Here is a 23171-nt window from a genome sequence, read left to right as displayed (position 1 = left end):
GAAGCCTGCATTAAGTTTCTGTTGTGAGGGGGTGGGCAGTTGGTATTAAATGTGTGGAGCTGTATGAATTGAAGGTGAGGGTAGCCTGGGCAGAGAGAGCACTTCCCTGTCTTATTTCCTCACCCAATGGTGCTGCCTACAAAGTCCAAGTAAACATTTTCTTCAGTCTTCACCACCTCCCTGTCATCCTCCCCAGCAGACTCTGCACCTGACCAAAATGTGAAACACCTGCAGTTAGTGAGTGGTGTGCCATGACTGACAGATTATAATATTTTTAAGTATAAAACCTGTTTTCATGAAGTTTCTCACCATGTAAATCAAATAAAACCGATTTGCAATCTGTAGTAGCCTCCATCTCCATTCAATTAAAGAATGCAAGAATGGCTTATTTGATTTTAAGTGAGAAAACTTCCTTAGAAAGCGGTTTTATACTTAAAAGACATTATAAACTGACACTTAGGGACACATATTTTGCTTCTCTAGCAGGTAGTTGATGTTTTGTGTCGCACACTGACAGGTTTGATAGTTTAGCGATGTGGCCTGGACTGTAAAGAAGCATTCAGGGGTACTCAAGGAATACGTTTAGAACAATGGTGGCCAACCTCTATAGCCTAAGAGCTCAACATACTATTTCAGGCAGTGCCAAGGGAGTGGAAGTCACCCCAGAAACCACTGCTGGGAATTTCTCTAGTATGGGAAAGTCCCAAATATGTGTAGTGCCAGCATATCCCACTCCTATGCCTGCAGCCCTTGCCACAGGAAGCATGTTGCAGGTGGGGAACCAGTGTATGGCTCCTTGGGGACTATAACAGGATCTCTGAAGTTAAGAGCAGTGCCGTCAATCAGGCTGCCTTAAACAGCATTAGGACTGGAGCAGAGAATCAGGGAGCTATAACTGGCTATTGCTTCTCAGCTTTTCCTTATGTAGTCCCATTTCCTGTGCACAGCTATCCTGGACTTGTGGGTGGCTTTGTGGAGGAGGGGAGCTAGCTTTTGCTTGTGCGCCGCCAGATTCAGACAGAACTAATCATAGTCCGACCCTGTTCCTCCTGGGGCTCCTATAACCCAGCAGGGAAGCAAGAAATAAAACAGCCAGAAGGACTCGCTTCTCTGTTCCTTGTGATGCAGCAGGCAGCTAGCAGGAAAGCTGCTCAGCAGCTGAAACAAGGAAGGGGCAGCAACTGTTTAGCGCTCCCACAGCTCACACCAGAGCTACTCCTGGGGCTGCACAGGAAGAGATGGTAGGCAGCTGGGGAATTATGGCACCCCTATATCCTTCCTGTACTGATGGGCCTTATTCAAACACTTCGGTTTAAAAATCACAGGCTGTGGCTTGGGGGCTATTTTCAATTTATAATCAAGCACAGGACAACAACAGGTGGATAAAAGAAATGTGGGGGATAACGAGGTAAACAGTGAAACAATCCTAACTGTGTTCCGGTGAAAGGAGACCCTCTGCAGTCTGTAATTTTTAAAGTAAAGATCAGGACATCTGAACATGTGTCCTTTTTCACAATCCCTGGCACGCGGTTGAAAGCCAACATGTGAAGGATCCCCCAACTGCTCACCTGTGTGCACCATGTCTTTGTCTGCAATGAAGTCCCCCTTCTATTTCTAAACCCATTCTCTCATTAGGAAGTTGGGCAAGTGACTTGGCTTCCTGGCCAGTATTAATACTGCTCTGTCAATCAGCCAGAAGAAGAAGCCTATTGAGTGGAGTGGTGGCATATCAACTCCATCATGCATTAGCACCCACTGTATCACACTCTTGTGGCTCCTTCTGAATGTGGCTAATTTCTGTGATTATGCTCTGTTTTACCACTATGCCCTGAGCCAGCTCCATTCATTGCTTTGTGGTGATGATAACATTTAGATTTTCCAGCAAAGGAGACCTCAAGGCAAACCAGAAACCTTTTCAAAGTATAACTGTCAGGTTGCTAAGGAATCCTTAACTTGGCATCTGCCAATGAAAAAATGGAATAATTGATGTGTATATAACAATGTATTGTGCTTTAAGTTCCAAGACATGTTACTCAGCACTTGGTATGAGATTTAAACCTACAACAGATATCATACTGCTAATACTAAAGAATTACTATGCGAAGAAACTGTAGATATTTTCTAAGATTTGACTCTCTCAATCTTCTTCTTCATTCTTGCCACTTCCCTATTCAGTGCTGGCAACTTTTATAGCCTTTTTCCAAAAGTCATGACGGATGCTTGGCTGCCATGCAAATTGGCCTTTCTAAGATTTGCTGATAATTGGTCCAAGTACTAAGTCTTTCTTTGGTCTCCCAGTGGTTGTCTTCCATACAAGATCATTGCAAGGGCCATCCTACCAATATAACTCTCAAGTCTCCAGTGGACATGTCCATACCAACATAGCCTAACCTCCCTCACTTGTCTTCAATTGCAGCAACCTGCATTTGGTTCCTCACAACCTCATTTTGTTTTCTACCATGGTGTGTTCAACCAGTTGACCATCTCAACATCTTCATTTCTGTGGTGGAGAGCATACTCATTTCTTGTGACTGGCTAAGTCTCTGTTCCTTTTAATTCTTTGTTAATGTGGGATCCCTGAATAAAATTTCCTTCTGCATAGTCTGTGGGTCAACACTGTAACAATAATATATGAGGTATAACTGCTCTTGAAGCTCTTGTATTACTCCCATTAGCTTTAAAGGGAAAATCATGCACATATTAATAGGAGAATGTACTCCTACATCATCGCTAATCTATGACCTTTAATTTGTCTTCAAAGCTGAGCAGTTCCTACCTCTTGCCAGTAAATCATAGACCCATGTATCATACTAGCAATGAAATAAAAAACCAAAGAGGCACAATCAGTTTTAGGAACCAGCAATATAGGTTTTAAAGTCAATGACAATAATTCAACTCTAAAAATCCAGAACAAAATACTTTTCTTTAAACTTTTTTCTGGGTTCTTTTTCAAAGCCCTGTTTTGAAAGCCTCACATTTTCTGGCCTCCTTCTACAGGATTTCTTATGTGGGCCGGTAGAAGAAACACCATGCTTCTGTGTCTTCAGCTTTTTTGTAAAATGATCCAGTAATACAACCAAAAACAGTACAAATTCATTAGGGCATGTCAGTATCACAGTCGATAAGATCTTTTGTTTATCAAATCATTTGCAACCAAATAAAATGCCTTTTGTTTTAATGAGCACAGCAGAGTGCATTTATTTAGAGTTCTCTGAATGAAATTGATTTAAAGTTTATATGTGAATTTTGTTTTTGCTCTTTTTAATAGAGAGTCATGGGATATGTTAAGTAACACAGATGGGGACTGTGAGGAACATCTCACAACTGTAGCTATCAAAGTTAGAGCATGTCTCTACTGCCATGCAGTTTGGCCTGGGGGGGGAGGGGTGTGTGAATAGCAGTGCACACCAGAGTGCTGCACTGTAACTCCTGTGTGTGTGGAATCAGGACTTTTAAGTTTGTGCCCAGAGTGTCCACACAGGGAAATTACAACATAGCACTGTTATTCACACCTCCTTAGTCCAAACTGCAGGGCAGTACAGCAGACATGCCCTAACTTTGATAACAACAGTTGTGAGATGTTCCTCATAGCCCCCATGTGTGTTAGTTAACATACTCCATGACTCACTATTAAAAAAGTGTAAAAAAAAAATTACATATAAACATAAAATCAATTTCACACAAAGAATTCTAAACAAAAGCACTCTACTGTTAACCTTAGGTCAAAATACCTAGACAAATATTACACCACCTGGATGGTACTCAGCATTGAAAGTAATGAATTACAAAGGCTTCATTGAAACTATCCAACTGGGGTCAGTTTCTAGGGCATCTAGGGGATCTGTAAGCAAAACTGGCAATAGCTATCCTGCCAGATTGTGCTCTGAGGTTGCAGTGTTGCAGCTAAGAGCAGAATTTTGTCCATTCTGTACACTTAAATATGTGCTGTTATAAGGTTGCACAGCAAAAATGATTCTAACTCTCATTTCCATAACCTCAACCCTGAACTGGACTAAAGAAATCAAAACATATGGCTAGAAATTATGGTGAGTTCCCAAATGTGTCTCTAATAATTCAAATTAATGTATTACCAATGAGTAACAGCTTTGCTGAATCCCAGGTTCAGGATTTTTGTACTCTGCAATGAGATCTTGGATGTATTTTGCTGGCATGATTATAGGTTTCAAGTGCAGCAAGATGTTAGTTTCATATAAAGTGATGACTGCTCACATCAACTGATGCAGAGTCCAGTCCTCCAGTTCTAACTCCTCGTGAACTCAATGAGAGTTTGACCTGTGCAATAGCTGAAACCCTATCCTCACATAGGCCCTGATCCTGCAAACACTTACAGATGTGCTTAACTTTACTATCTCCCATCTGTGGAATAGTTTTTCAGCTGTACTACAGGATTCCACCTGCATGCCCCTTACGTACCTTCCCAGGATTCAGTGTGGCTATTCACGATAGGTGCGGTCTCGGGATTTTAGCCTTAGTGACCGAGTGTACTCAATAGATGGGGTCACAACATTCTGCATCAGGTCTGTACAACCCTTTACAGTAATTTAGCTTGTAAGTTAAAAAGATATGGATAACTGTGTTGAGGTCCACATCTGTGAGGGACAGTCACAAATAGCTTGGCACAATTTCTCCAAATCCAAAGGTATTGTGGGCTAGAATTCTTATGTGAAGGGATATATCACCAGCACCAAGAAGACCGGAGATTAATGTGAGTTTGTGAGCTTTCAATATTTGAAGATGTATATAAGGATTATTATAGTTTTTTAATATATATTTGTCCCGTGGCTAAACTGAGACACAACATAGTGTTTCTGCAGATGTTTTTACATACAGTAACTGAATAGTGAAGATTCTGGTAAAATGCATGATACTCAGCTTGGGGGGAAAAGCAGTGGTTATCCTGGAGAAATCTCTCCTCAGCTGTGGATCCTTTAAAAAGGGATGTTCTCTAGACTGCCTTTTTTTTCATGGAAAATATGAAAAGACCGTTTAGTCTTAGCGACACAAGCTAAATATGCATGATAAATATCCGCTGGCATTTTAAATATGTCTTATAAAACTTCCCATCAGATGAGGAAGATGCACAGCACAAAGCGTAACAGCTACTCTGAAGACTGATCTGTGTTTAGCAGACCCGCTCCAGTTTATACATTTTTTTTGCATTAAAAAAGGTACTCTTGTCAAAAGCACAGAAACTCCCAAGGCTTCCTTCTCTTGTAAAGATGCTCTGTCCTGCCCTTATCTTCCATAAAAGGAGAGCTCTATTTTGGCTAAAACTCTATTTACATAGGAATGCGGGCATAATTAAACATTGACAGCAAGAGATCTCTTTGGGTGGAATTTCAATGCATATCTTACAGCACTGTAATTAACAAACCTTATTAAAAAAAAATGGAGCGAGAGAAACTGCTCTCTCACACACTGAGCAGCCTTAGTAGATGAGAATGGGAATGTCTTGGAATGGAGGTATGTAAACAATGAGGTGGCAGTGTTAGGTCTGTGGTGAGCTGGGCTTGACAGCAACATAAACAGCATGAAGAAGCCTTCTAAACAAAATCTCCAGCTGATCAGTGGAGCCGACCCACCACAGGCCTTGAGGGCTGCTGAGGAAATAAGTAACATTTCCAGAGGACACCAGTGCTTCCACAGCAGCAGGGGAGATGGGGTTGATGCATCACAATGTAATCTTTACTCACTGTTGCTGCTAAGAGGCGTGAGTCCCTTGCCAGCGTGGGGTTTGGAGGCTCTAGTTACATTCTAGTGTTTTAGGTGGGCATACTGGAGCCTATTTGCATCTGTCTTCTATGGCTGACACCCTGCGAAACCACTTACACCAGCAAAGGAGTATTTGTATTTGGCAAAACAAGTAGAATGAAATCCTGGCCCCACTGAAGTCAATGGCAAAATGAGCTGTTAATGAGCCTCGTTTTTTAGGCAATCTTTTCAAGCCCAATTTTTAAGGGACACTTTTCTTCTCTCTCCCTCTTTCTTTTCTTCACCTATTTCATTTCTTCACCCACTGCTCACATGCTTAAAGTTACACATGTGCTTATGTGCTTTGCTGCACTGGGGCCTTTTAGACTTGTATGGCATTATGTTGCTTCTGAAGAAAGGATGGAGCGGGGAGTAAAAGAAAGTCCTGATACCTCTTCATTATCAGTGGTACTCCATGAATTGCTTCACCAGGTGAAGTTTTGCAATACTTATCTCCTCCATCACAAAACTAACACTATCATTTTGTTTGCCTGAGACAAGGTGGTAAAAAAGTGTGTTGTTTTGTCTTTAAGAATGGCCCTGGCCATTGGCTGGGATGTTGCCTTTGAGTTTATCATTTTTATTGTAGTAGTTTTCACTGTGCAGCATATCCTTTTTATAGCCAATTATTGCCAATAACATATTTTAAAATGTTTAAAATTCATTTTGTTCCTCCTACTTGTGAGTATGTCCAGACGCTCAAGCACTGAGGCCAATGTTTTCAGACGTGGGCGTCTAAAGTTAGGCATTTAGATCCATATTTCGGCACCTAAATAAGTGGCCTGGTTTTCAGAAATACTGAGCATCATCAACACTTATTGAAAGCTTCCCCTCAAAAACCAAGCTCCTTATTGAGGTGTCTAACTATGGATTTGAGTGCCTGACTTTAGGCACCCACATTGAAATCTAAATCTCAGTCAATTCAGCATGACCTCAGTTTCTAGGGGCTTAACATGCCTGGGTTTCCCCTTGGCATATCCAGACATCCTGCACATCAGTAGCAATAGGCTATTACTGAGCTAGGCTTAAGTCAGAAGAATGTAATATTAAGGAACTCTTTAGAGTAATGGGGTGTTGTTCTTACCTAGTGGTTGTTTAGGTTTATATTAATCTGTCTTTAAATCTATTAAATATTTAGTTGAATATTTAATGACAAATTATTTCTTGATTCAAATGGCCCTATTTGGGTTTTTGTACCATGGGTTAATTATAGAAGAGTATGTTAGAGACCCCTTTCAATGCAATTGATGTTGATATCCTTCATGTGTCTCTCAGCATGGACCACATGACTATGATCAGTGCAGCTTTCAACCGCTAGGGCTGTTGCTATGCACTGAGATGACCAAAAAAGGGAGAGAGTGAAAGAAGAAAACCATGTGTGATGACTCAAGATGTAAAAACTCCCACTTACTTGTAGGCTGTGGTTGGGAATTCTCAAATGAGCTGGGTGTGTCAGTGACTGAATCACTATTGCTGCAGTACACGCTGTAACCTAACTGTATCCTTTGCTCACATCTGCTGACTTGGGGACAGATCCTCAGCCAGTGGAAATCTGTCATAGCACAGTAGAGTTAATGGAGTTATGACAATTTACACCAGCTGAGGATCTGCCCCTTGGTATCTAAATCCAGATGTTCTTTGCTAATGAACAAGAAATAAAGAGAAACTGCAAAGCCCTTGCAGATTGCAGATATTGGGAAGAGATGCCAGGCTACAGCCTGATTGAAAATGATAGTCAGACAAGGTCTAAATGCTAGTTCATACGTAGCAGCTAATACATTTCATTGATTATATTGATGTCCATGCAACTTCAAAAGTATTTTGAATGAGCCTGTGACAGAACAAATTAATGAGATCATGGGATAATTATCTTTCTGATGATCACCTCTTGTCTTCTCTGGTGATAATACATAACAGAGCCCAATTACTGAAATAGCTCATCATCAGTAGCATTTACTGAATCTCAAGCTCTCAATTCCGTTGATCAGTGAATTGCAAAGGCCACACCATACTTGTAAAGAATAACAGACAGGCTGAAAGGAAACCATTGTTACTTCCGTCCCAATTGGATTTTGAATTGCTGAAAACATTTTAAGCTCTCATCTGGAATATTGTGTACAATTCTGGTCACCCATGTTCAAGAAAGGTGAATGTAAACTGCAACAGGTGCAGAGAAGAGCTATTAGGATGATCAGGGGAATGGAGGACCTGCCTTATGAGAGGAGATGGGAAGAGCTTGGCTTGTTTAGTTTAGGAAAAAGAAGGCTGAGAAGGGATATGATTGCTCCTTATAAATACATTGGGGGACAATTAAATATCAGGGGGGTGAAGAGCTATATAAGCTAAAAGACAGTGTTGGCAGACAACCAAATGGATATAAACTGGCCACGAACAAATTCAGGCTGGAAATTAGAAGACATTTTTGGAGGGATGAGGACCTGGAACAGCCATCCAATAGGAATTGTGGGGGCAACCAACTTAATTAGTTTTAAGAGAGCTGGACAAATGTATGAGTCCAATTGTATGATCGGATAGTTTATGATGGTGAGGGGTAGGGCTCAACAGCCCTGGAGCTGACTTCCAGTTTATGTCCTAAATTCCCCAAGCTCATGCTCCAAGGCTCCAGCTAGCCAGGGGTGGCAGTCAGGCAGGATTCTCCATTCCTTGCCAAATGGTCTGGCTTTTTTAGCTGCTTCCTCTGAAGCATCAAGGATGGCCATAGCTGGAGATGGGACATTGGATGGGGTGGAGGGTGATCTGAGGGGGCACCCAGCATTTTTTCTGTCAGACTGTCTTGGCTGGCTGGTTCTTGCCCACATGCTCAGGGTCTAACTGATCACCATATGTTGTAAGGTGATGAGTCATCCCTGAACTAGAGCCTGATTAAGCCACATGCATTGATGAGTCATTACTGTGCTAGGTTCAGCCAATCCAGAAGCCAGGAACCAGTCTGGTGACTCTCAGGGCAGGGGTATAAGCCTCATAGGAGGAACAGAAGCTTGATCTGCTCAACATCACTTTAGGGCAATGTTGGAACACTCCCCTGCCTGATAGTGGCAACAGACTCCACAAGCCTTAGCCTGCCTTTGCCCTGTTCCTAGTCCTGCTCCAGCCTTGCTCACTCTGGCCTCATTCCAACCCTGCTCTGGAGTTAATCATTTCCCTGCCATTTCAGGGGCCCCAGGCACTGCTGCACCTCAGTCCCTTCTATTCTCTGGCTGTGGCACATAATAGTCTAGTCTCCTGTGGGCTGTAATACTTTGGTCTAATATTGGTTGTTGGGTTTAGTGTGCGAGGCTGACTGGGCTGTGGTATCCAGGAGGCCAGACTAGATGATCTGGTGGTCCCTTCTGGACTTACACTCTTACTCTCTGTAGAGTTTTTAAGTAAATCCTTAGAGAGCAATAACAAAGCTCTAGGAAAAGAAGGCAAAGGAAAAGATGGGACTTTTTTTCAGTCAGGATGACTGCACTTGGTGGGAAGGTCTGCTTTTGATTAACATGCCAACAAGTACTTAGGTTGAAAGAGGCATTTACTGGACACAAGAGGCATTTACTGGACACATTTAAAGGAAACAATTAGAAAAATGTCACGTAACTGTCCCTCGAGAAAGATTTGAAAAATCAGTATTTCTTCCCAGTTCATTTTGAGGTTTTCTGTCTTTCTTCTTTGCCATTCACTCAAAAATTAGGGTGACCATACATCTCGTTTTGGCAGGGGTAGTCCCCTTTTTAAGCCCTGTCCCAGGTGTTCTGATTTTTTTTTTTTTTTGGTAAAACTTGGCATTTGGCCCCTTTGCTCTTGCCAACTGATCATCAGGGAGGTGGGTATAATGGCAGATTATGGTAGCAAGCTATGGGGACAGCATAGCTTCCTAAAATGGAGGGCAGAGACATCAGGGTTAGGAGGGGAATAATATCAGGAAGAATTTCTTACCTGGATGATGGTTCCCATTCAGCACCAGTGCCTTCCTTCCCTGTATGGTTTCTCTTCTCATGACAATTAAGTGATAGATCTTTTTGCTATGTCCCTAATTTGATGAGGCTTATAGCTGTATAATGATGGTTATGAAAAGATAATGATTTGACTCACTGATTTTGTTTACTATCAGTGTGGATTGGATACAGATGGCCTGATTCTCCACTACCATGTACTTTGTCTAGTGATTTACACTTGTGCCTAACAGGAATAGTAATATTTGATACCTACTTTGCGAATGACAAAACAAGCTGCAAGGCAGTAGAGAATCAGTCCTTTGGGTTTTTTTGTATGCTCAAACTTCTATGCAATAACAAGAAATTTATTTCGACATCTGACGAAGTGAGTTTCTGCCCACAAAAGCTTATGCTCAAATACATTTGTTCGTTTTTAAGGTGCCACAGAACTCTCGCTGTTTGCTAAAAACAGCCTAACACGGCTACCCCTCTGGAACTCAAGGAATATATTAGCTTTTAAAAATGAAAATCTTTCTGGGGATCTGGACTTTTTTTTAATAATCACTTGAAACCTACGGACAGTCATTAATATTTGTATCCCTTTTTTATAACACGTATGAGTGAAAACAGTCTTTTAAAGATGCTTTGGGTCAGTTTCTATTCTGAAGGCAGTGTGATTTTGTGAGGTTTATTTAGAGACTGCAAAAGGTTATGTAGGTAAAATCATATGCAATAGTTTTCTATGAATAAACACTACTTCTAATCATGCACGAAAAAGGGAGAAAATACTAATGACATCTTTAGAATTTTGAAGTGACAAGGCTGAAAAACGTTTAACTGTAAAGAACAAAGCTCTATGATGGAGAAAATATTAACAACAAAAATTGCTTTAAAAGTGAGTTGGTAATTGTGAAGTATGTTCGCCAAACTACACAAACTCTATCCTTTGCTCCATAGTGAGCCTTTGGGCTTTCCCACTGTCAGTCTCTCAAGTCATTTTCAGGGCTCAAATCTTGAGATCTTTACCCAGGGCCTGATATTTTTCTTCTAGATCCAGACACACAAGGTCATAAACATGTGTGGCTCTCTCACTTTTCCTACACAGAAGTATGTGGCTGTTATGCTAGTTTGCCTGTGTAAGGACTGAATAAAAACTGAAGAAGAGCTTCAGGATTTGGCCTAGGGAAAGCAAAGGGTCTTTTATTCTTCTGATATATGTAGTGCTTTATGGCACCCCCAGGAAGAAATGTTGAAGCAGCTGAAGAGTCCGCTTCTCATCTTTACTTGAAGACTAAACGCATCATTTCTCAGTGCACTCTGAACAAGTCTTTTTCCAAACTTGGGCTTCATAGACATTGCTGTGGCCTTGCACTGACTCTCCTTCCACGTCTCATCACTCAGAGCAGTTGAAGTAGTTTAAATTCCCAAAAGCAATGAGAAACTCACTGCAGTCAATAAATCATAGACGTTATGAACTTCTGACCAGTGTGAAGTCATTCAACAATCTATTTCCCAGCAGATCTCTGCAATCTGTGGTATTCCTATCAGGTGATTAATACACTGTCAGGGTTCAAAGCTCATAATACTAAAGAAAGGCAAGGAAATAGAGAAGATAAGGAGTGCACTGTGAGAACATCTCTGGATGTTTCTAAAGTCCTTTGATGATAGGGATGGTCTACAACCAATTGCATCATCTTACATTGATCACTCGATGATTACCTGTTCTGTTCATCCCCTCTAAAGCACCAGGCATTGGCCACTGATGGAAGACAGGAGACTGGGCTAGATGGACTGGGCTAGTCTAACCTAGTATGGCCATTCTTCTATTCTTATGTACACAGATTTAAGAGTTCAAAAACATAGCTGTCTTCCATCAGAGCACTGGAAATGAGTTATATGCCACAGGAAGTGTATTTACAAAACATATGGGTAAATGGGGGGTGTAAAGAGAGAGACAAGGTGGATGAGGTAATATCATTTATTGGACCAACTTCTGTTGGTGAAAGAGACAAGCTTCGAGGAGACCATATTTGCATAGACACAACTATTTTACCCATGTGTTTGGCAGATATAGACCTGCTTTGCAAAGTGATCAATTTTGGCTGGTTAATATATTTGCTTTCCAAAAACTGCTCTTAGTATAATTTTTGTATGAGTGATGTACCTGAATATTTGGATGCTAATATTTCAACTGTATTGCTATATTACCCTTAATTTGGGATATTGCAGATTATGTACTCTTTGTATTCTATGACTTTTAAACCTATGCTTTATACCCAGATGTATAAAACTCTTTCTTTAAACTCTGTATTCGATCATTTTAACATTAGCTTTAATCAAATTTTTAAATTTGAATGCAGAGGTAATGAAATGTTGTTATCCTCACTGTGTAAGTAAAGGGCAGCACAATTGTACTTAGCATGCTCTGATTGAGGGTTTCAATCTAAATTGAAACTCACTTGCTAAGCAGGGGGTAGGGGTCCCCCGAAAATGAGTGGGGGAGGGCCACGGCATTAGCATTAGCATTAGTATTAGCATTGCTTGACGTCACTCTTCCCCTTTCGGGATGGGAGGTGGATCCATGTGAATGCACTTCTGAACTCTGGGTCTTCACTGACTAAAGATAACCAACTATGAGTGGGGTGTGGCGGAATGAAAAAGGAGTGGCATGTTAAAGGGACATTTGTTTGTTGGACTTTCACATGGCAAGGAGGGAAACTGAGGCAAAGGACACTGCCCAACCTACAGTGGGGTGGGTGTTTGTTTATGGTTACATGCTTTTCAGTGTGGTTGTAGTATTTTCCCAAATTAATGTCGATTTCCCTTTCCCTTTTAGTAAAAATCTTCTTTTGTTATACACAGACTCAGTGCTTGCAAGTACGGAAGTATTACCTTTTAGAGGTGCTCAGGGATGCTGTTAAATTTTCTCAGATTACTGGATGGGGACTAGAGCCGCTTCTGTTTTATATTGTTAAGAGGAACCCCTAGATATTGAACCCAGCCCTTGATGCTGCCTGGCAGAAGGGTTATATACATATAAAATATATAAATTCAACACTACCCCAATTTAAATAAATAATTGGGACACTGCTGAATTTTATGACTTTTTTGAAAATTGACTTTTTTATAATGCATTTTTACATACTTATGGGTAAGTAATGTATAATTGTTGGATTTCAAAATAATGGTACAGATTTTCAGCTGCCATAAGTTAGCATAGCTCCATTGACTTCAAATTTATGCTTTTATTGTAGTCATCTTTCTTTCTTTCTTTCTTTCTTTCTGAATTGGGTGTCCTCACTCTTGGAGGAGTCCTGCCCTCTCCTTGAAAACTTCAAGAACTTTGAAGTTGCTCTCCACCGTGGTCCCCAGACCATCGCTAAGTATGCAGCTGAATTTTTATGTCTGATCGCAGATATCCACTGGAATGAGGTTGTGCAGTGACACCACTTTAGGTAGGGGATCAATGACTCTATCAAAGACGACTGGAAGCTTTAATTGATCTTTGCATTAGAATTGATGACAAGCTAATGGAGCAGCTTAAGAAAGACATCACACTGTTATCCAGAACTCCTCTGTTTTCCTTGGCCCCAGTTGGCCTACCAGACCCTGAACTGGTACAAGTTGAGTGAATCCATCTCCTTCTCTCTGCTGACAAAAAGAGCTGTCATCGGGCATTTGGGTTATGCATATATTGTGGAATACCCCAGCATGTTGCAGCAGGGTGCTCATCTAAGGGCTGGCCCATTCTGGGTCTCAAAATATAATTGTAAATGAGAAATCATCATTGGGCAGGGTGTGTTTCTACTGGCATTCTCCAAAGGTCAGTTCTTGGCCCTATGATATTTAACAATTTTATCAATGACCTGGAAGAAAACATAAAATGATCACTGATAAAGTTTGCAGATGACACAAAACTGGGGAGTGGTAAATAATGAAGAAGCCAGGTAACTGACACAGAAAGATATGGATCTCTTGGTGTGCTGGGTGCAAGAAAACAATATGCATTTTAATACAGCTAAATGTAAATTTATACACCTAGGACCAAAGGAACATACTTACAAGATGTGGGGCTCTATCTATGGGAAGCAGTGACTCTAAAGAAAGATTTGTGGGTCATGGATGGTAATCTGCTGAAGATGAGGTCCCAGTGTGATGCTATGGCCAAAAGTGCTAATGTGATTTTTGGATACCTAAAGGACAGAATCTTGAGTAGGAGTAGAGATGCTATTTTGCCTCCATATTTGGCACTGGTGCAGCTGCTGCTGAAATACTGAGCTCAGTTCTGGTGTCCACAATTCAAGAAGGATGTTGATAAATTGGAGATAGTTCTGAGAAGAGCCAAGAGAATGAGTAAAGGATTAGAAAACAAGCCTTATAGTGATAGACTCACGGAACTCAATCTATTTAGCTAAACAAAGAGAAGGTTAAGGGGTGACTTATAGTATTATAGTATATAAGTACCTACATGGGGAACAAATATTTGATAATGGGCTCTTCAGTTCAGCAGTGAAAAGTATAGTACAATCCAATGGCTGGAAGTTGAAGCTAGACAAATTCAGTTGGGAAATAAGGCATAAATTTTAACAGTGAGGGTAATTAGCCATTGAAATGATTTACTAAAGGTTGTGGTAGATTCTTCAGCCCTGGCAATTTTTAAATCAAGAATGGCTGTTTTTCTAAGAGATATGCTTTAGGAATTTTTTCCAAGGAAGTTCTATATGGGAGATCAGACTAGATGATCACAATGATCCCTTCTGGCCTTGTAACCTATGAATCTGTGACCTGGGAAACAATTTTGTAACTTTTGTGTATGCTGAGATACTTAGTTTGTCGTTCAGGGAGGCACAGTAATAATGTTGATTGATTGCTAAGGCACTATGTCTGCCAACTCTACTGGAATCTATGACCAACCCCCATTTATGTTATAATATTTATATTCGAGTATATAAACATGAATTAAGTAAGCTTAACAACACTGCTTTGATGTGGGAAATTTTATTGTGCCTGTTTTACACCACTTAATTGACTTGTTTGATGTCACACAAAGAACCAAATTCAGGAAGCTCAACTCTAGTTCCACGCTCTAAGCACTAATTCCCACTAGGTCTCTGAGGCTGCAGTGGCTTCATGTGGGAAGACCCCTAGAGTCACACCGAGCCAGCAGCGCACTTGCAATTCCTAGTTTCAAATACAGCCTTGTAGAGTAGGAACACTGTAAAAGCCATATTTTATGAATGCATTGGAGCCGTTCCACCCCTTTTTTCCTTTTCAAAGTAGAGTGTTCACAGAGGATTAGATGTACGATTCCTAATGATTTAATTAAAATCAATGTGGATAAACCCTTGCCCTCTAGTTTCAAAAGTTAGGGATAGGTTTCTCTTGCTTGGAACAATATATAAGACGGTTTACTAGGTATGACAGAAAAATAACCTTGACATGTTCTCATTGTTATTCAAATGATTTTTTTACTATACATTTATACTCCTGTGAAGGCCTTAAATAATGGCACCTAAAGATTTTATAGACTTAGAGAAAGAAGTATAAACATATAGTAAGTACACCTGACTTAAGAATATACTCATCCTTCTTGTTAGATCTCCTGTGCTGAAAACATAAATCAGAGCCTACTAATCAGTTTTGGTGTGCTAAATAAAACCATCAACTTAGAAGCAGGTAATGGAGCACTTTGGTTTTTTTCTCATAGGAAAACTACTGCCAGACAGCCAGTAAACTGCTAGCCAAGGAGGCTAAATGTGTGTGAACTTTATCTGAAGAATCTTATATGTCTTTTCTAAAGACAAGACAATGGGATTTCTCTGTACATGTTCTAACATGGCACTCTTCCTTTGTTGCAATAGACTGTGCAAATTAAGTAACAGGTACAATGAAAGAGCCTCTTTTTTTTTCCCAACCAGCTCTAATGAATAGCATCTTAGACAAACAGAACCTAGCTAAGGGTTAAGAAAAAGATTTTGTCATAGCAGGAACCAAATTTTTGAATGAGAATATATCATTGTATTCATTGATCTGTTCCTTTTTACTGAAGCATCATTGTGTTCCAAAGTTACCTTTCAATAGGCCTAGAGCACTTCTATCTTAGGAGTGCTTCCCTGACAACCTCTGAGATAAGATTAGCATACTTTGTCTCTCAGTTTTTACTGTAAATATTGCTTTTTCACACTGCACTTCCTTTCAGTGCTGATTGCAGAAACTCTTTGGCTTCTAGGAGTAGTACTCTAGTTGTGGGTGTGGTAGAGCTGGGATGCAAGCAAACATGATTCATAAAAAATAAGCCTTAGACCTTGGATTGGTTCTATGGGATTCCCACATTTAGTATGTGGGAAAATGTTGAACATATTGTATAAATTATACAATAGAGCTGAAAGTTTGGGGGTTTCCCTATATTTGACAAGTGGTTACTACAGAGATTAAGACCATTATTATAAAAAAGTCATAGTTTATTATACAGAGTAAGTTTTTAAAGAGTGTTTTGAGTGACTATATCTCACATACACACATTCTTGAAAAATTAAAAGACTACAAAAATGGGTGCAGCAATTGGTAGGATGTATGCATTTAATTACTGCTTTTAATAATAAAAGGACCAGATCCTTAACTAGTGTACAGTGGAGTCTCTCCATCAATGGAGCTATGTATGCCCAGTGAATAGAGCACTTGGTTGGGCTTGAACATACCTGGATTCTATACCCAGCACTGCCAGTGGCTTGCTGGGGGACCTTGGTTAAGTCACTTCACCTCCCTGTGCCTCCGTTTTGCCATATGTAAAATGGGGATAGTGATACTGCTGTAAAGGACTTTGAGATCTACCAATAAAAATTTCTAAATAAGACCTAGGTATTATTTCCACCAGCTGAATGTTTGGCCTGGTATATCCATCAATCTGTAGCAATACCATTGTTTGTTCTTTGAACCCTATTTTTTAGTAATTTGTAGTTTCACTGTAGAATTCCTCTTGGCAATGAAACTTTGCACACAGGAAGCTGGATCTTCAGCTGTGAAATCAATCAGGCTACACCAATTTATATCAACTGAGGATCAGGCTCAGGGTTTGTCGTTTTGTTTTTAATGGCTTTTTGGAAGAGATTATTTTACAACTTGTTCTAATATCTACTTTCCCAGTAGACTGCAGTAGCTCAGTTAGCTACTACAGACCATACTCAAATTTGCCACATTTTGAAGTGCACATGTAAAAATGCACTTGCACAAAAATCTGTATTTGCATGAGCAGGTGGATAATTATGCAACAGTTACTCATTTTGCATGCACAGTTGGTTTTTTTGCAAACAAATATGGGGCTTTGAATGAACGAGAATGAATGCACTTGCAAATATTATGCATGCAGTTTTAGAGGCTTCTTTGGAAATTTGTCCCCTTATATATTAAATATTTTCTGTATGGTTTTGGTACATGTAAAATGCTAAAGTCTAGGAGGTAAGACATAAAGAATTGGCCATTAAATATGAGCATTAGCTTAGAACAAGATCTCATGATGACTCCTGTGGCATTTCTCATTGGATTGAACAGGAGATATTGCTCCAGCCCTTGTAAGTCTCACTGTTGTCCAGGGGTCAGCAATGTGTTATTTTTAATTCCAACTGCACATATTTCCATGAAAGAGATTTCACTGTTTTTTTAAATTTAAAATTAAAAATCACCCTCCTTCCACAAATGAAGATAATATTAATGGTTACAACAAGGGATTCAAGATAGCAAATTCAGTGCTTAAACCTCTTTCTTTTATAAGGCATGTGAATTTATTATTCAGAATTAGACTCACAGAATTTTAGTAATGTATAGGACTCCAGTTCAAACTATGTTAAACTGCTTCATCAGTGAACTTTCCCATGTTAGAATCTTGACACTGTTCTTCCCTTTGTATTGTGAAATCTATTTGTTGAGGCTATTTCCCAGCCCTGCTCTGGATATGTATTTCCCATGGAACCCTGCCCTTCATATTAGGGGTGAATAATTAGATCGTAAGGTTTATGTTATTATGCAACCTGCCAAGGTCTTGTACACTATCACCTGCTAAAAGGTGTTGTCGGTCACCTTAATGATTCTAATGCAGCACTGAGTCTTTTTTTTTTTTTCCCTTGGGAATCAATCTTAGGGTGGCGTCATTCATTCAGCGTGTGACTTTTCTTTCAGTGTTTAATAAGTCTCCCCGAAGACAAAAAGTTGTATTGTAAAACCAGACCTACAAAGTCTCACACACCTTAAGAATAGGTCCCACTCCTTTTTGCTTAAGGAAAAATTCAATCAAAACAAAAAACACATTTGTGCCCAAAGGAATTTCTCACTGCTATGAGAATGTATATAATCAACTCAAACAAATCACACTACTCACTCTTAGAGATTTAGTGACTTTAGCTTCTGTGTGACACTAAAACCACGCTTTTGTCATACTGATTTTAATGGGGTTTACAGTATTAAATCCTCACTGAAAAACTATTTAAGGTAATCCTAGTACAATTTAATATTGTGTCAAAAGGCATGATAAGGATGTAGGGAAGGTCACTAATAATTTTTTTGGCCATTTTTCTGTTTCTAAATGGCACTTGGGTGTGTCTGTGAGAGTGTATGTGTGTGAAAGTGATTGGGTGAGTCAGAGAGACAGTGAAAGGATTAATCTGGTATTAAAGAAATTCAGTACAAAATCAGGGATATTCCTGAAATTAGTGATAGTTGTGTGCCACATAGGATCAATGCTTTATCTTTGCTCCACCTACACTGTAACCTAATTTAAAAAACCCCAATGAACATTCTATTATACAGAAATATCTAAGAACATAGCCCTCTAAGAACAGTTATTTGTACAGATAGCAGTAACTCGTCATTTAAACTGTTTTAAAGTCTTGTCTCTGTTTCGGTAATCTGTTTACACTATCAGACAATTTCTCCCCTCTCTTGCATGCCCACACAGACAGCCCTACTGCCTGGATGAACACAAATGCCTTTAGAGAAAATGGGGTTTATTTTTCCATGGCTGTCCTGAGGGGAATAGGGAGTGTAATCTTATTAACCTAATGGGAGTTACAGGTATAACTCCAAAGCAGCAGTAGAACAGATCCCAAAGACAGTGAAAAAACTGTTGTTATCTTTAAACAAAAGTTAAATGCACATTAATAAAACCTCATTTCTACTAATGTTAATACTTACTTCATCCTACCACAAGGGCTTTACTATTTCTGATGGGATGACTTGTTGCCATGGGCAAAAAAACCCTGAGAGTTTTGCCTGCATGCAAAACTGACCTGTTGTTTCTACCAGAATCTTTCCTAATGACAGAATTCTCCCCTGAGGTGAGTTTTGAATCATATATTTGCTTTCCCTGGATACAAGAATATCCCACAAAAGTCAATGGGAGAGTTATACCTGTGGAGAAAGAAGGATATCGGTGACCATAGATATACCTGAAAGGAGATTTTTTATGGGGTCGGGGGTCGGGGGGGGGGGGGGGGGAGGCATTTGGCTCAGTAATCTAGTGTGAAACCAATATACAGAGGATTCAGGTGCATGACTCCCATTCATGTTAACAGGAGCAGCTTGCATAATCTTCTGCCTTTTGACAGAATCCTAAAAATCAGCAGGATGGAAAATTGTTGAAAATATTTTAGATATGGAAAATGATGTAAATATTTCATAATGGAGACTTATGCGAGTAACTAAAAGCAAAGTTAGAAAAAGAGCATTACTGTTAACATTAGGAATTTGATGGGAAACTAGGATATTATCTTGACCACACTTGCCATTCATATTTTATTATTTTTGTTTCCTTTTACCCCCATAATAATACTTACAAATAATCATTGAACGTCTTTATGGAGAAATGTTTAGTTCTAAATGTCAGAAAATTCTTCCTGCATTTTTATTGTAACAGTAAAACATACAGTAATCAAATATGATTTTTGTTGAAATGTTGCATGCATGTATGATAGGTGGTAGTTGCCATGAAATAGACACACATTGTTTGTACCCGATGTCTTTGATTTTTAGCCAGTTCTCAACACATCCCTCAGTACCCAAGGAGCAATTATTTGCATCCACAAATGCATGAATGTAGAAACAAACATGTTTCATTTGCAATTGCAATTGGTTAAATGGGAGCAATTGCATGTATAATTTATTTATCCACCATAGCTAAGGTAGTTCTTTTACACATCTTCAAAATAATTTTTTTGTAATTCTTAATGTATTTTGATTACATTAATTGAACAGAATGGATTTCCTCTGCTAGTCAGTGATAAGACACCTTTCAGCTCCATTAGCTGCCATTCAATAATATAGTTTAGCCTAGTGGGCCTGCCTTATATTTCAAATGCATTCAGTTCAAACCTTGCTGGGATCATGCTTTCATTTAACATGCTTCATATCTTTATTTTAATTTTAAATGGACCGCTTCAGTAGCAATTATTATTAACATCATAAAATATTGTGCATTTGACAACAAATATTTCAGTAGCACCTCATGTAACACTTTGGAAATTATGTCTTCTGGGACATGGGTACTCGCAAGAGCTTTAGGGGACCACATCTGGCTGCTGGTAGGTGCTGTGGGTCAGGCCTTGTGGGAGGAATGAGTCATATCCTGCCTGCTTTTTGCTAGGAACCTGCTTCTTCCCCAAGTTGGTCTTCTTAACACATCTCAGTTATCTTCCCCTTACTGGCAGGTCCTGTCTCCCACAGCACAAGGAGATAGAGTGCAGCAGCAGTGGAGGAGCGAGCCAGAGAATTACTGGCATGGAGCTCAAAGTGGTTCTGTGCACTGAGATTGGCAGCTTGGTAAGATGAGGCAGGTGAAGGAGCGTAGAGAAAGGGGGAGGACAGAAAGAGCAAAGGAATGGGGAAAGACAGGAAGAAAGCTGCATTTATGTTGGGAGATTGTAAGGGGGAAGATACTCAGGACAAGTGTACCCTTCTTCCTCAGTGCTTCACTGCGCAATAATGAAGATAAGTACATGCTTCAGTTTCATTGGGGGTTAACTGGCATTTTCAGATAAAGATTGCCAAAGATTTTCAATCAAATGAATGTCTAGCAGGACCTTCCCCCCCTTCCTGTATCTCTCTGTGTAAGTATTTATAATGTGCTCAAATATAATTGCATCTAGACATGATGAAAGTACTTTATACTTCTGTAACCTGTTCCATCGAAAGACCTCAAAATGTTTGCCTTGCAAACATAAAATTAACTTCAGAATACATTGGTGTGGTAGATAAATATCCTCCTATTTTACAGACATGGAAGTTGAGGCATGGATAAGTTTAGGCTACATTTTCAAAGGTGGCTGCTAATTTTACGTGAATTGATTTTTGGGTGTCAAATTTTAGAACCTATGCTGAAATCCTGGTGCCACTGAAGTCAAGGGAAGTGTCGTGGGGCTGGTACACCCCACCACAGGTGTTGGGTTGCGTGAACTGGGAAGGCAGGGAAAAAGCCATAGAACTACCAATTGGGTGTTCCATTCACAATCCTGGACTATCCCACGTGGTGATATGGCCCAATGGCCTGGCTCAATAAGGCAGCCCTGTCAGTCAAGGCAGTGTATTCTAGAAGCCAAAGTCAGCAAAGCAGCCCTTTCATTCAGGGCAGCACAGCCTAGTGGCTGGAGTCAGCAGAGCAGCTCACCTTGGTGGGATAAGGCAGTCTATTGGTATGTTGGGGTAGTGGGCCGCTGTCTAGGGATGTGCAGTGCCCAGGTAAGGGGGCTCAGGTCCTCCCTGCTCCTCTGAGTCCCAGCCCAGAACCCTGGCAGTGGTGGGGGTACACACCACTGAGTAAGTGGGGATCCACCCAAAACACACTGACTGGTTCTCCAATCCTCCCATTGTAGAACCGTCCCAATCCCCCAGGCTATTTTCGACCCTGTTTCCCACAGTGATGGTCCACGATTCTCCAGGGCTTCCCAGGTCCTCAGATAGTGCCATTCCCAGTGGCTCAGTCCCTTCCCCAGCTTCATCCGTCAACCTGGAATCCGCCTGGGGCTCGGCGTGGCTTAGCTCTGGGGTCAAAGTCTGCAGCAGTTTCCTGCAGAGAGCTGGTGGTCTGCATCCTTCCTCTTCAGCACCCCCATCCAGGCTGAGCTGGGTTGCTTCATTTTGTATCTGACTTCCAGGCTGAGCATGCCAAGTAGAGGCAGAGGGTCGTGGCCTCCTCAGCCTGCAGTGCGTCATTAACCCTCTCTAGGCCCTAGCAGGGCTGGTACGGCCCATCACACAAGGTTACACAAATGGGACCAGGATTTCACCCCATGTTGTCATTTTCAGAGTTTCCAAGCACCTGGAGCTTCCATTGACTTCAGTTCAAATAGGTTTGTTCCCAAAGCTAGGAATACAAGAAGCAAATCACCAACCCTCATTGTCAAAAGTTAGAAATAAAAAATGTTCAGACCAGAAATGTACACACCTCAGGTTTTCATACTATGGTTGTTGCCCCACTGATTTCCAACATACCTCTTTAGAAATGGAAGGCCTATCTTTTGTCCTCAGATGAGGAAAGATTTCCTAAATATAATTTTAAACTCTTAGGCTAATAAGAACTCATGCTGTAAACATTATTTTTCAGTAAAATGTACTGAGTGTGAGAGAGGATTGTGTTGTGCAATTCATGGGAACTATATGTAACTAATTAATCCCTAGAATCCCTAGTGCACTAATGTATCTTTTTTGTTTGTAATCTCATGAGAAATATTCCTACAAGCATGACTGGAAGGAACACACCTCTACATCTTTGGTGCTGCAGGAGGATTTTAACCAGAAGGATTTAATTTTTTTTCACGTCAAGGCCTTGAGCCAAGCTTTCCTTTTACACGTTTCTGTCTCTAATCTTTGTAACCTAAAACCTGGGTGCAAATTAAACAGAAATACCCTGCTAGCAAAAAGCTGGGCTAATTAACTTTCTTAGTTAGGAGCCTGGCTTGTCTTTCTTCCTCTATGGACATAGTAAACTCAGTACAGGCTGTGCAGTCTCAGCAGATTTAGTTACTGCTTTAGTGCCAACTATATCTGTTTTAACAAACTTCTTTTTTATTGGCTTTGTTGTTTCACATAAACAATGGTACAAATGCTACATTCTTAGGTGCTGATCCTCCACATATTCTTACATCTGACTAACTTTATGCAGGTAAGTTGTCCCGTTTTATTCACTTCCATTAATGTGCGCAGAATCAGGCCTTTACTGTACAACTATAAAATTCAGCCAGAACCACGAGTTCAAAGAATTACCTGTACTTTCTTTCTTATAGTTCAAAGTCTTGAGTCTCATTTACAGTATGGCTCCATTACACAATACTGGCCTTTGTGTGAATGAAAGTCAGGCCCACTGTACATTATGCTTTAAACATTGGTAACAATTTTAGGGTTAATCCAACAACTATTTGACCATCAATCCCCAGTTTCCTGTGGTGTTTTTGCATATATACTCATTTTCAACTGGTGTTTTAT

This window comes from Emydura macquarii, unplaced genomic scaffold (genome assembly GCF_026122565.2).
Source record: "Emydura macquarii macquarii isolate MOO-44397 ecotype Brisbane River unplaced genomic scaffold, CSIRO-AGI_Emac_v2 contig_1477, whole genome shotgun sequence".
Lineage (NCBI taxonomy): Eukaryota > Metazoa > Chordata > Testudines > Chelidae > Emydura > Emydura macquarii.
The sequence above is the reverse complement of the archived record's forward strand: the minus strand, read 5'-3'. Positions refer to the sequence as shown.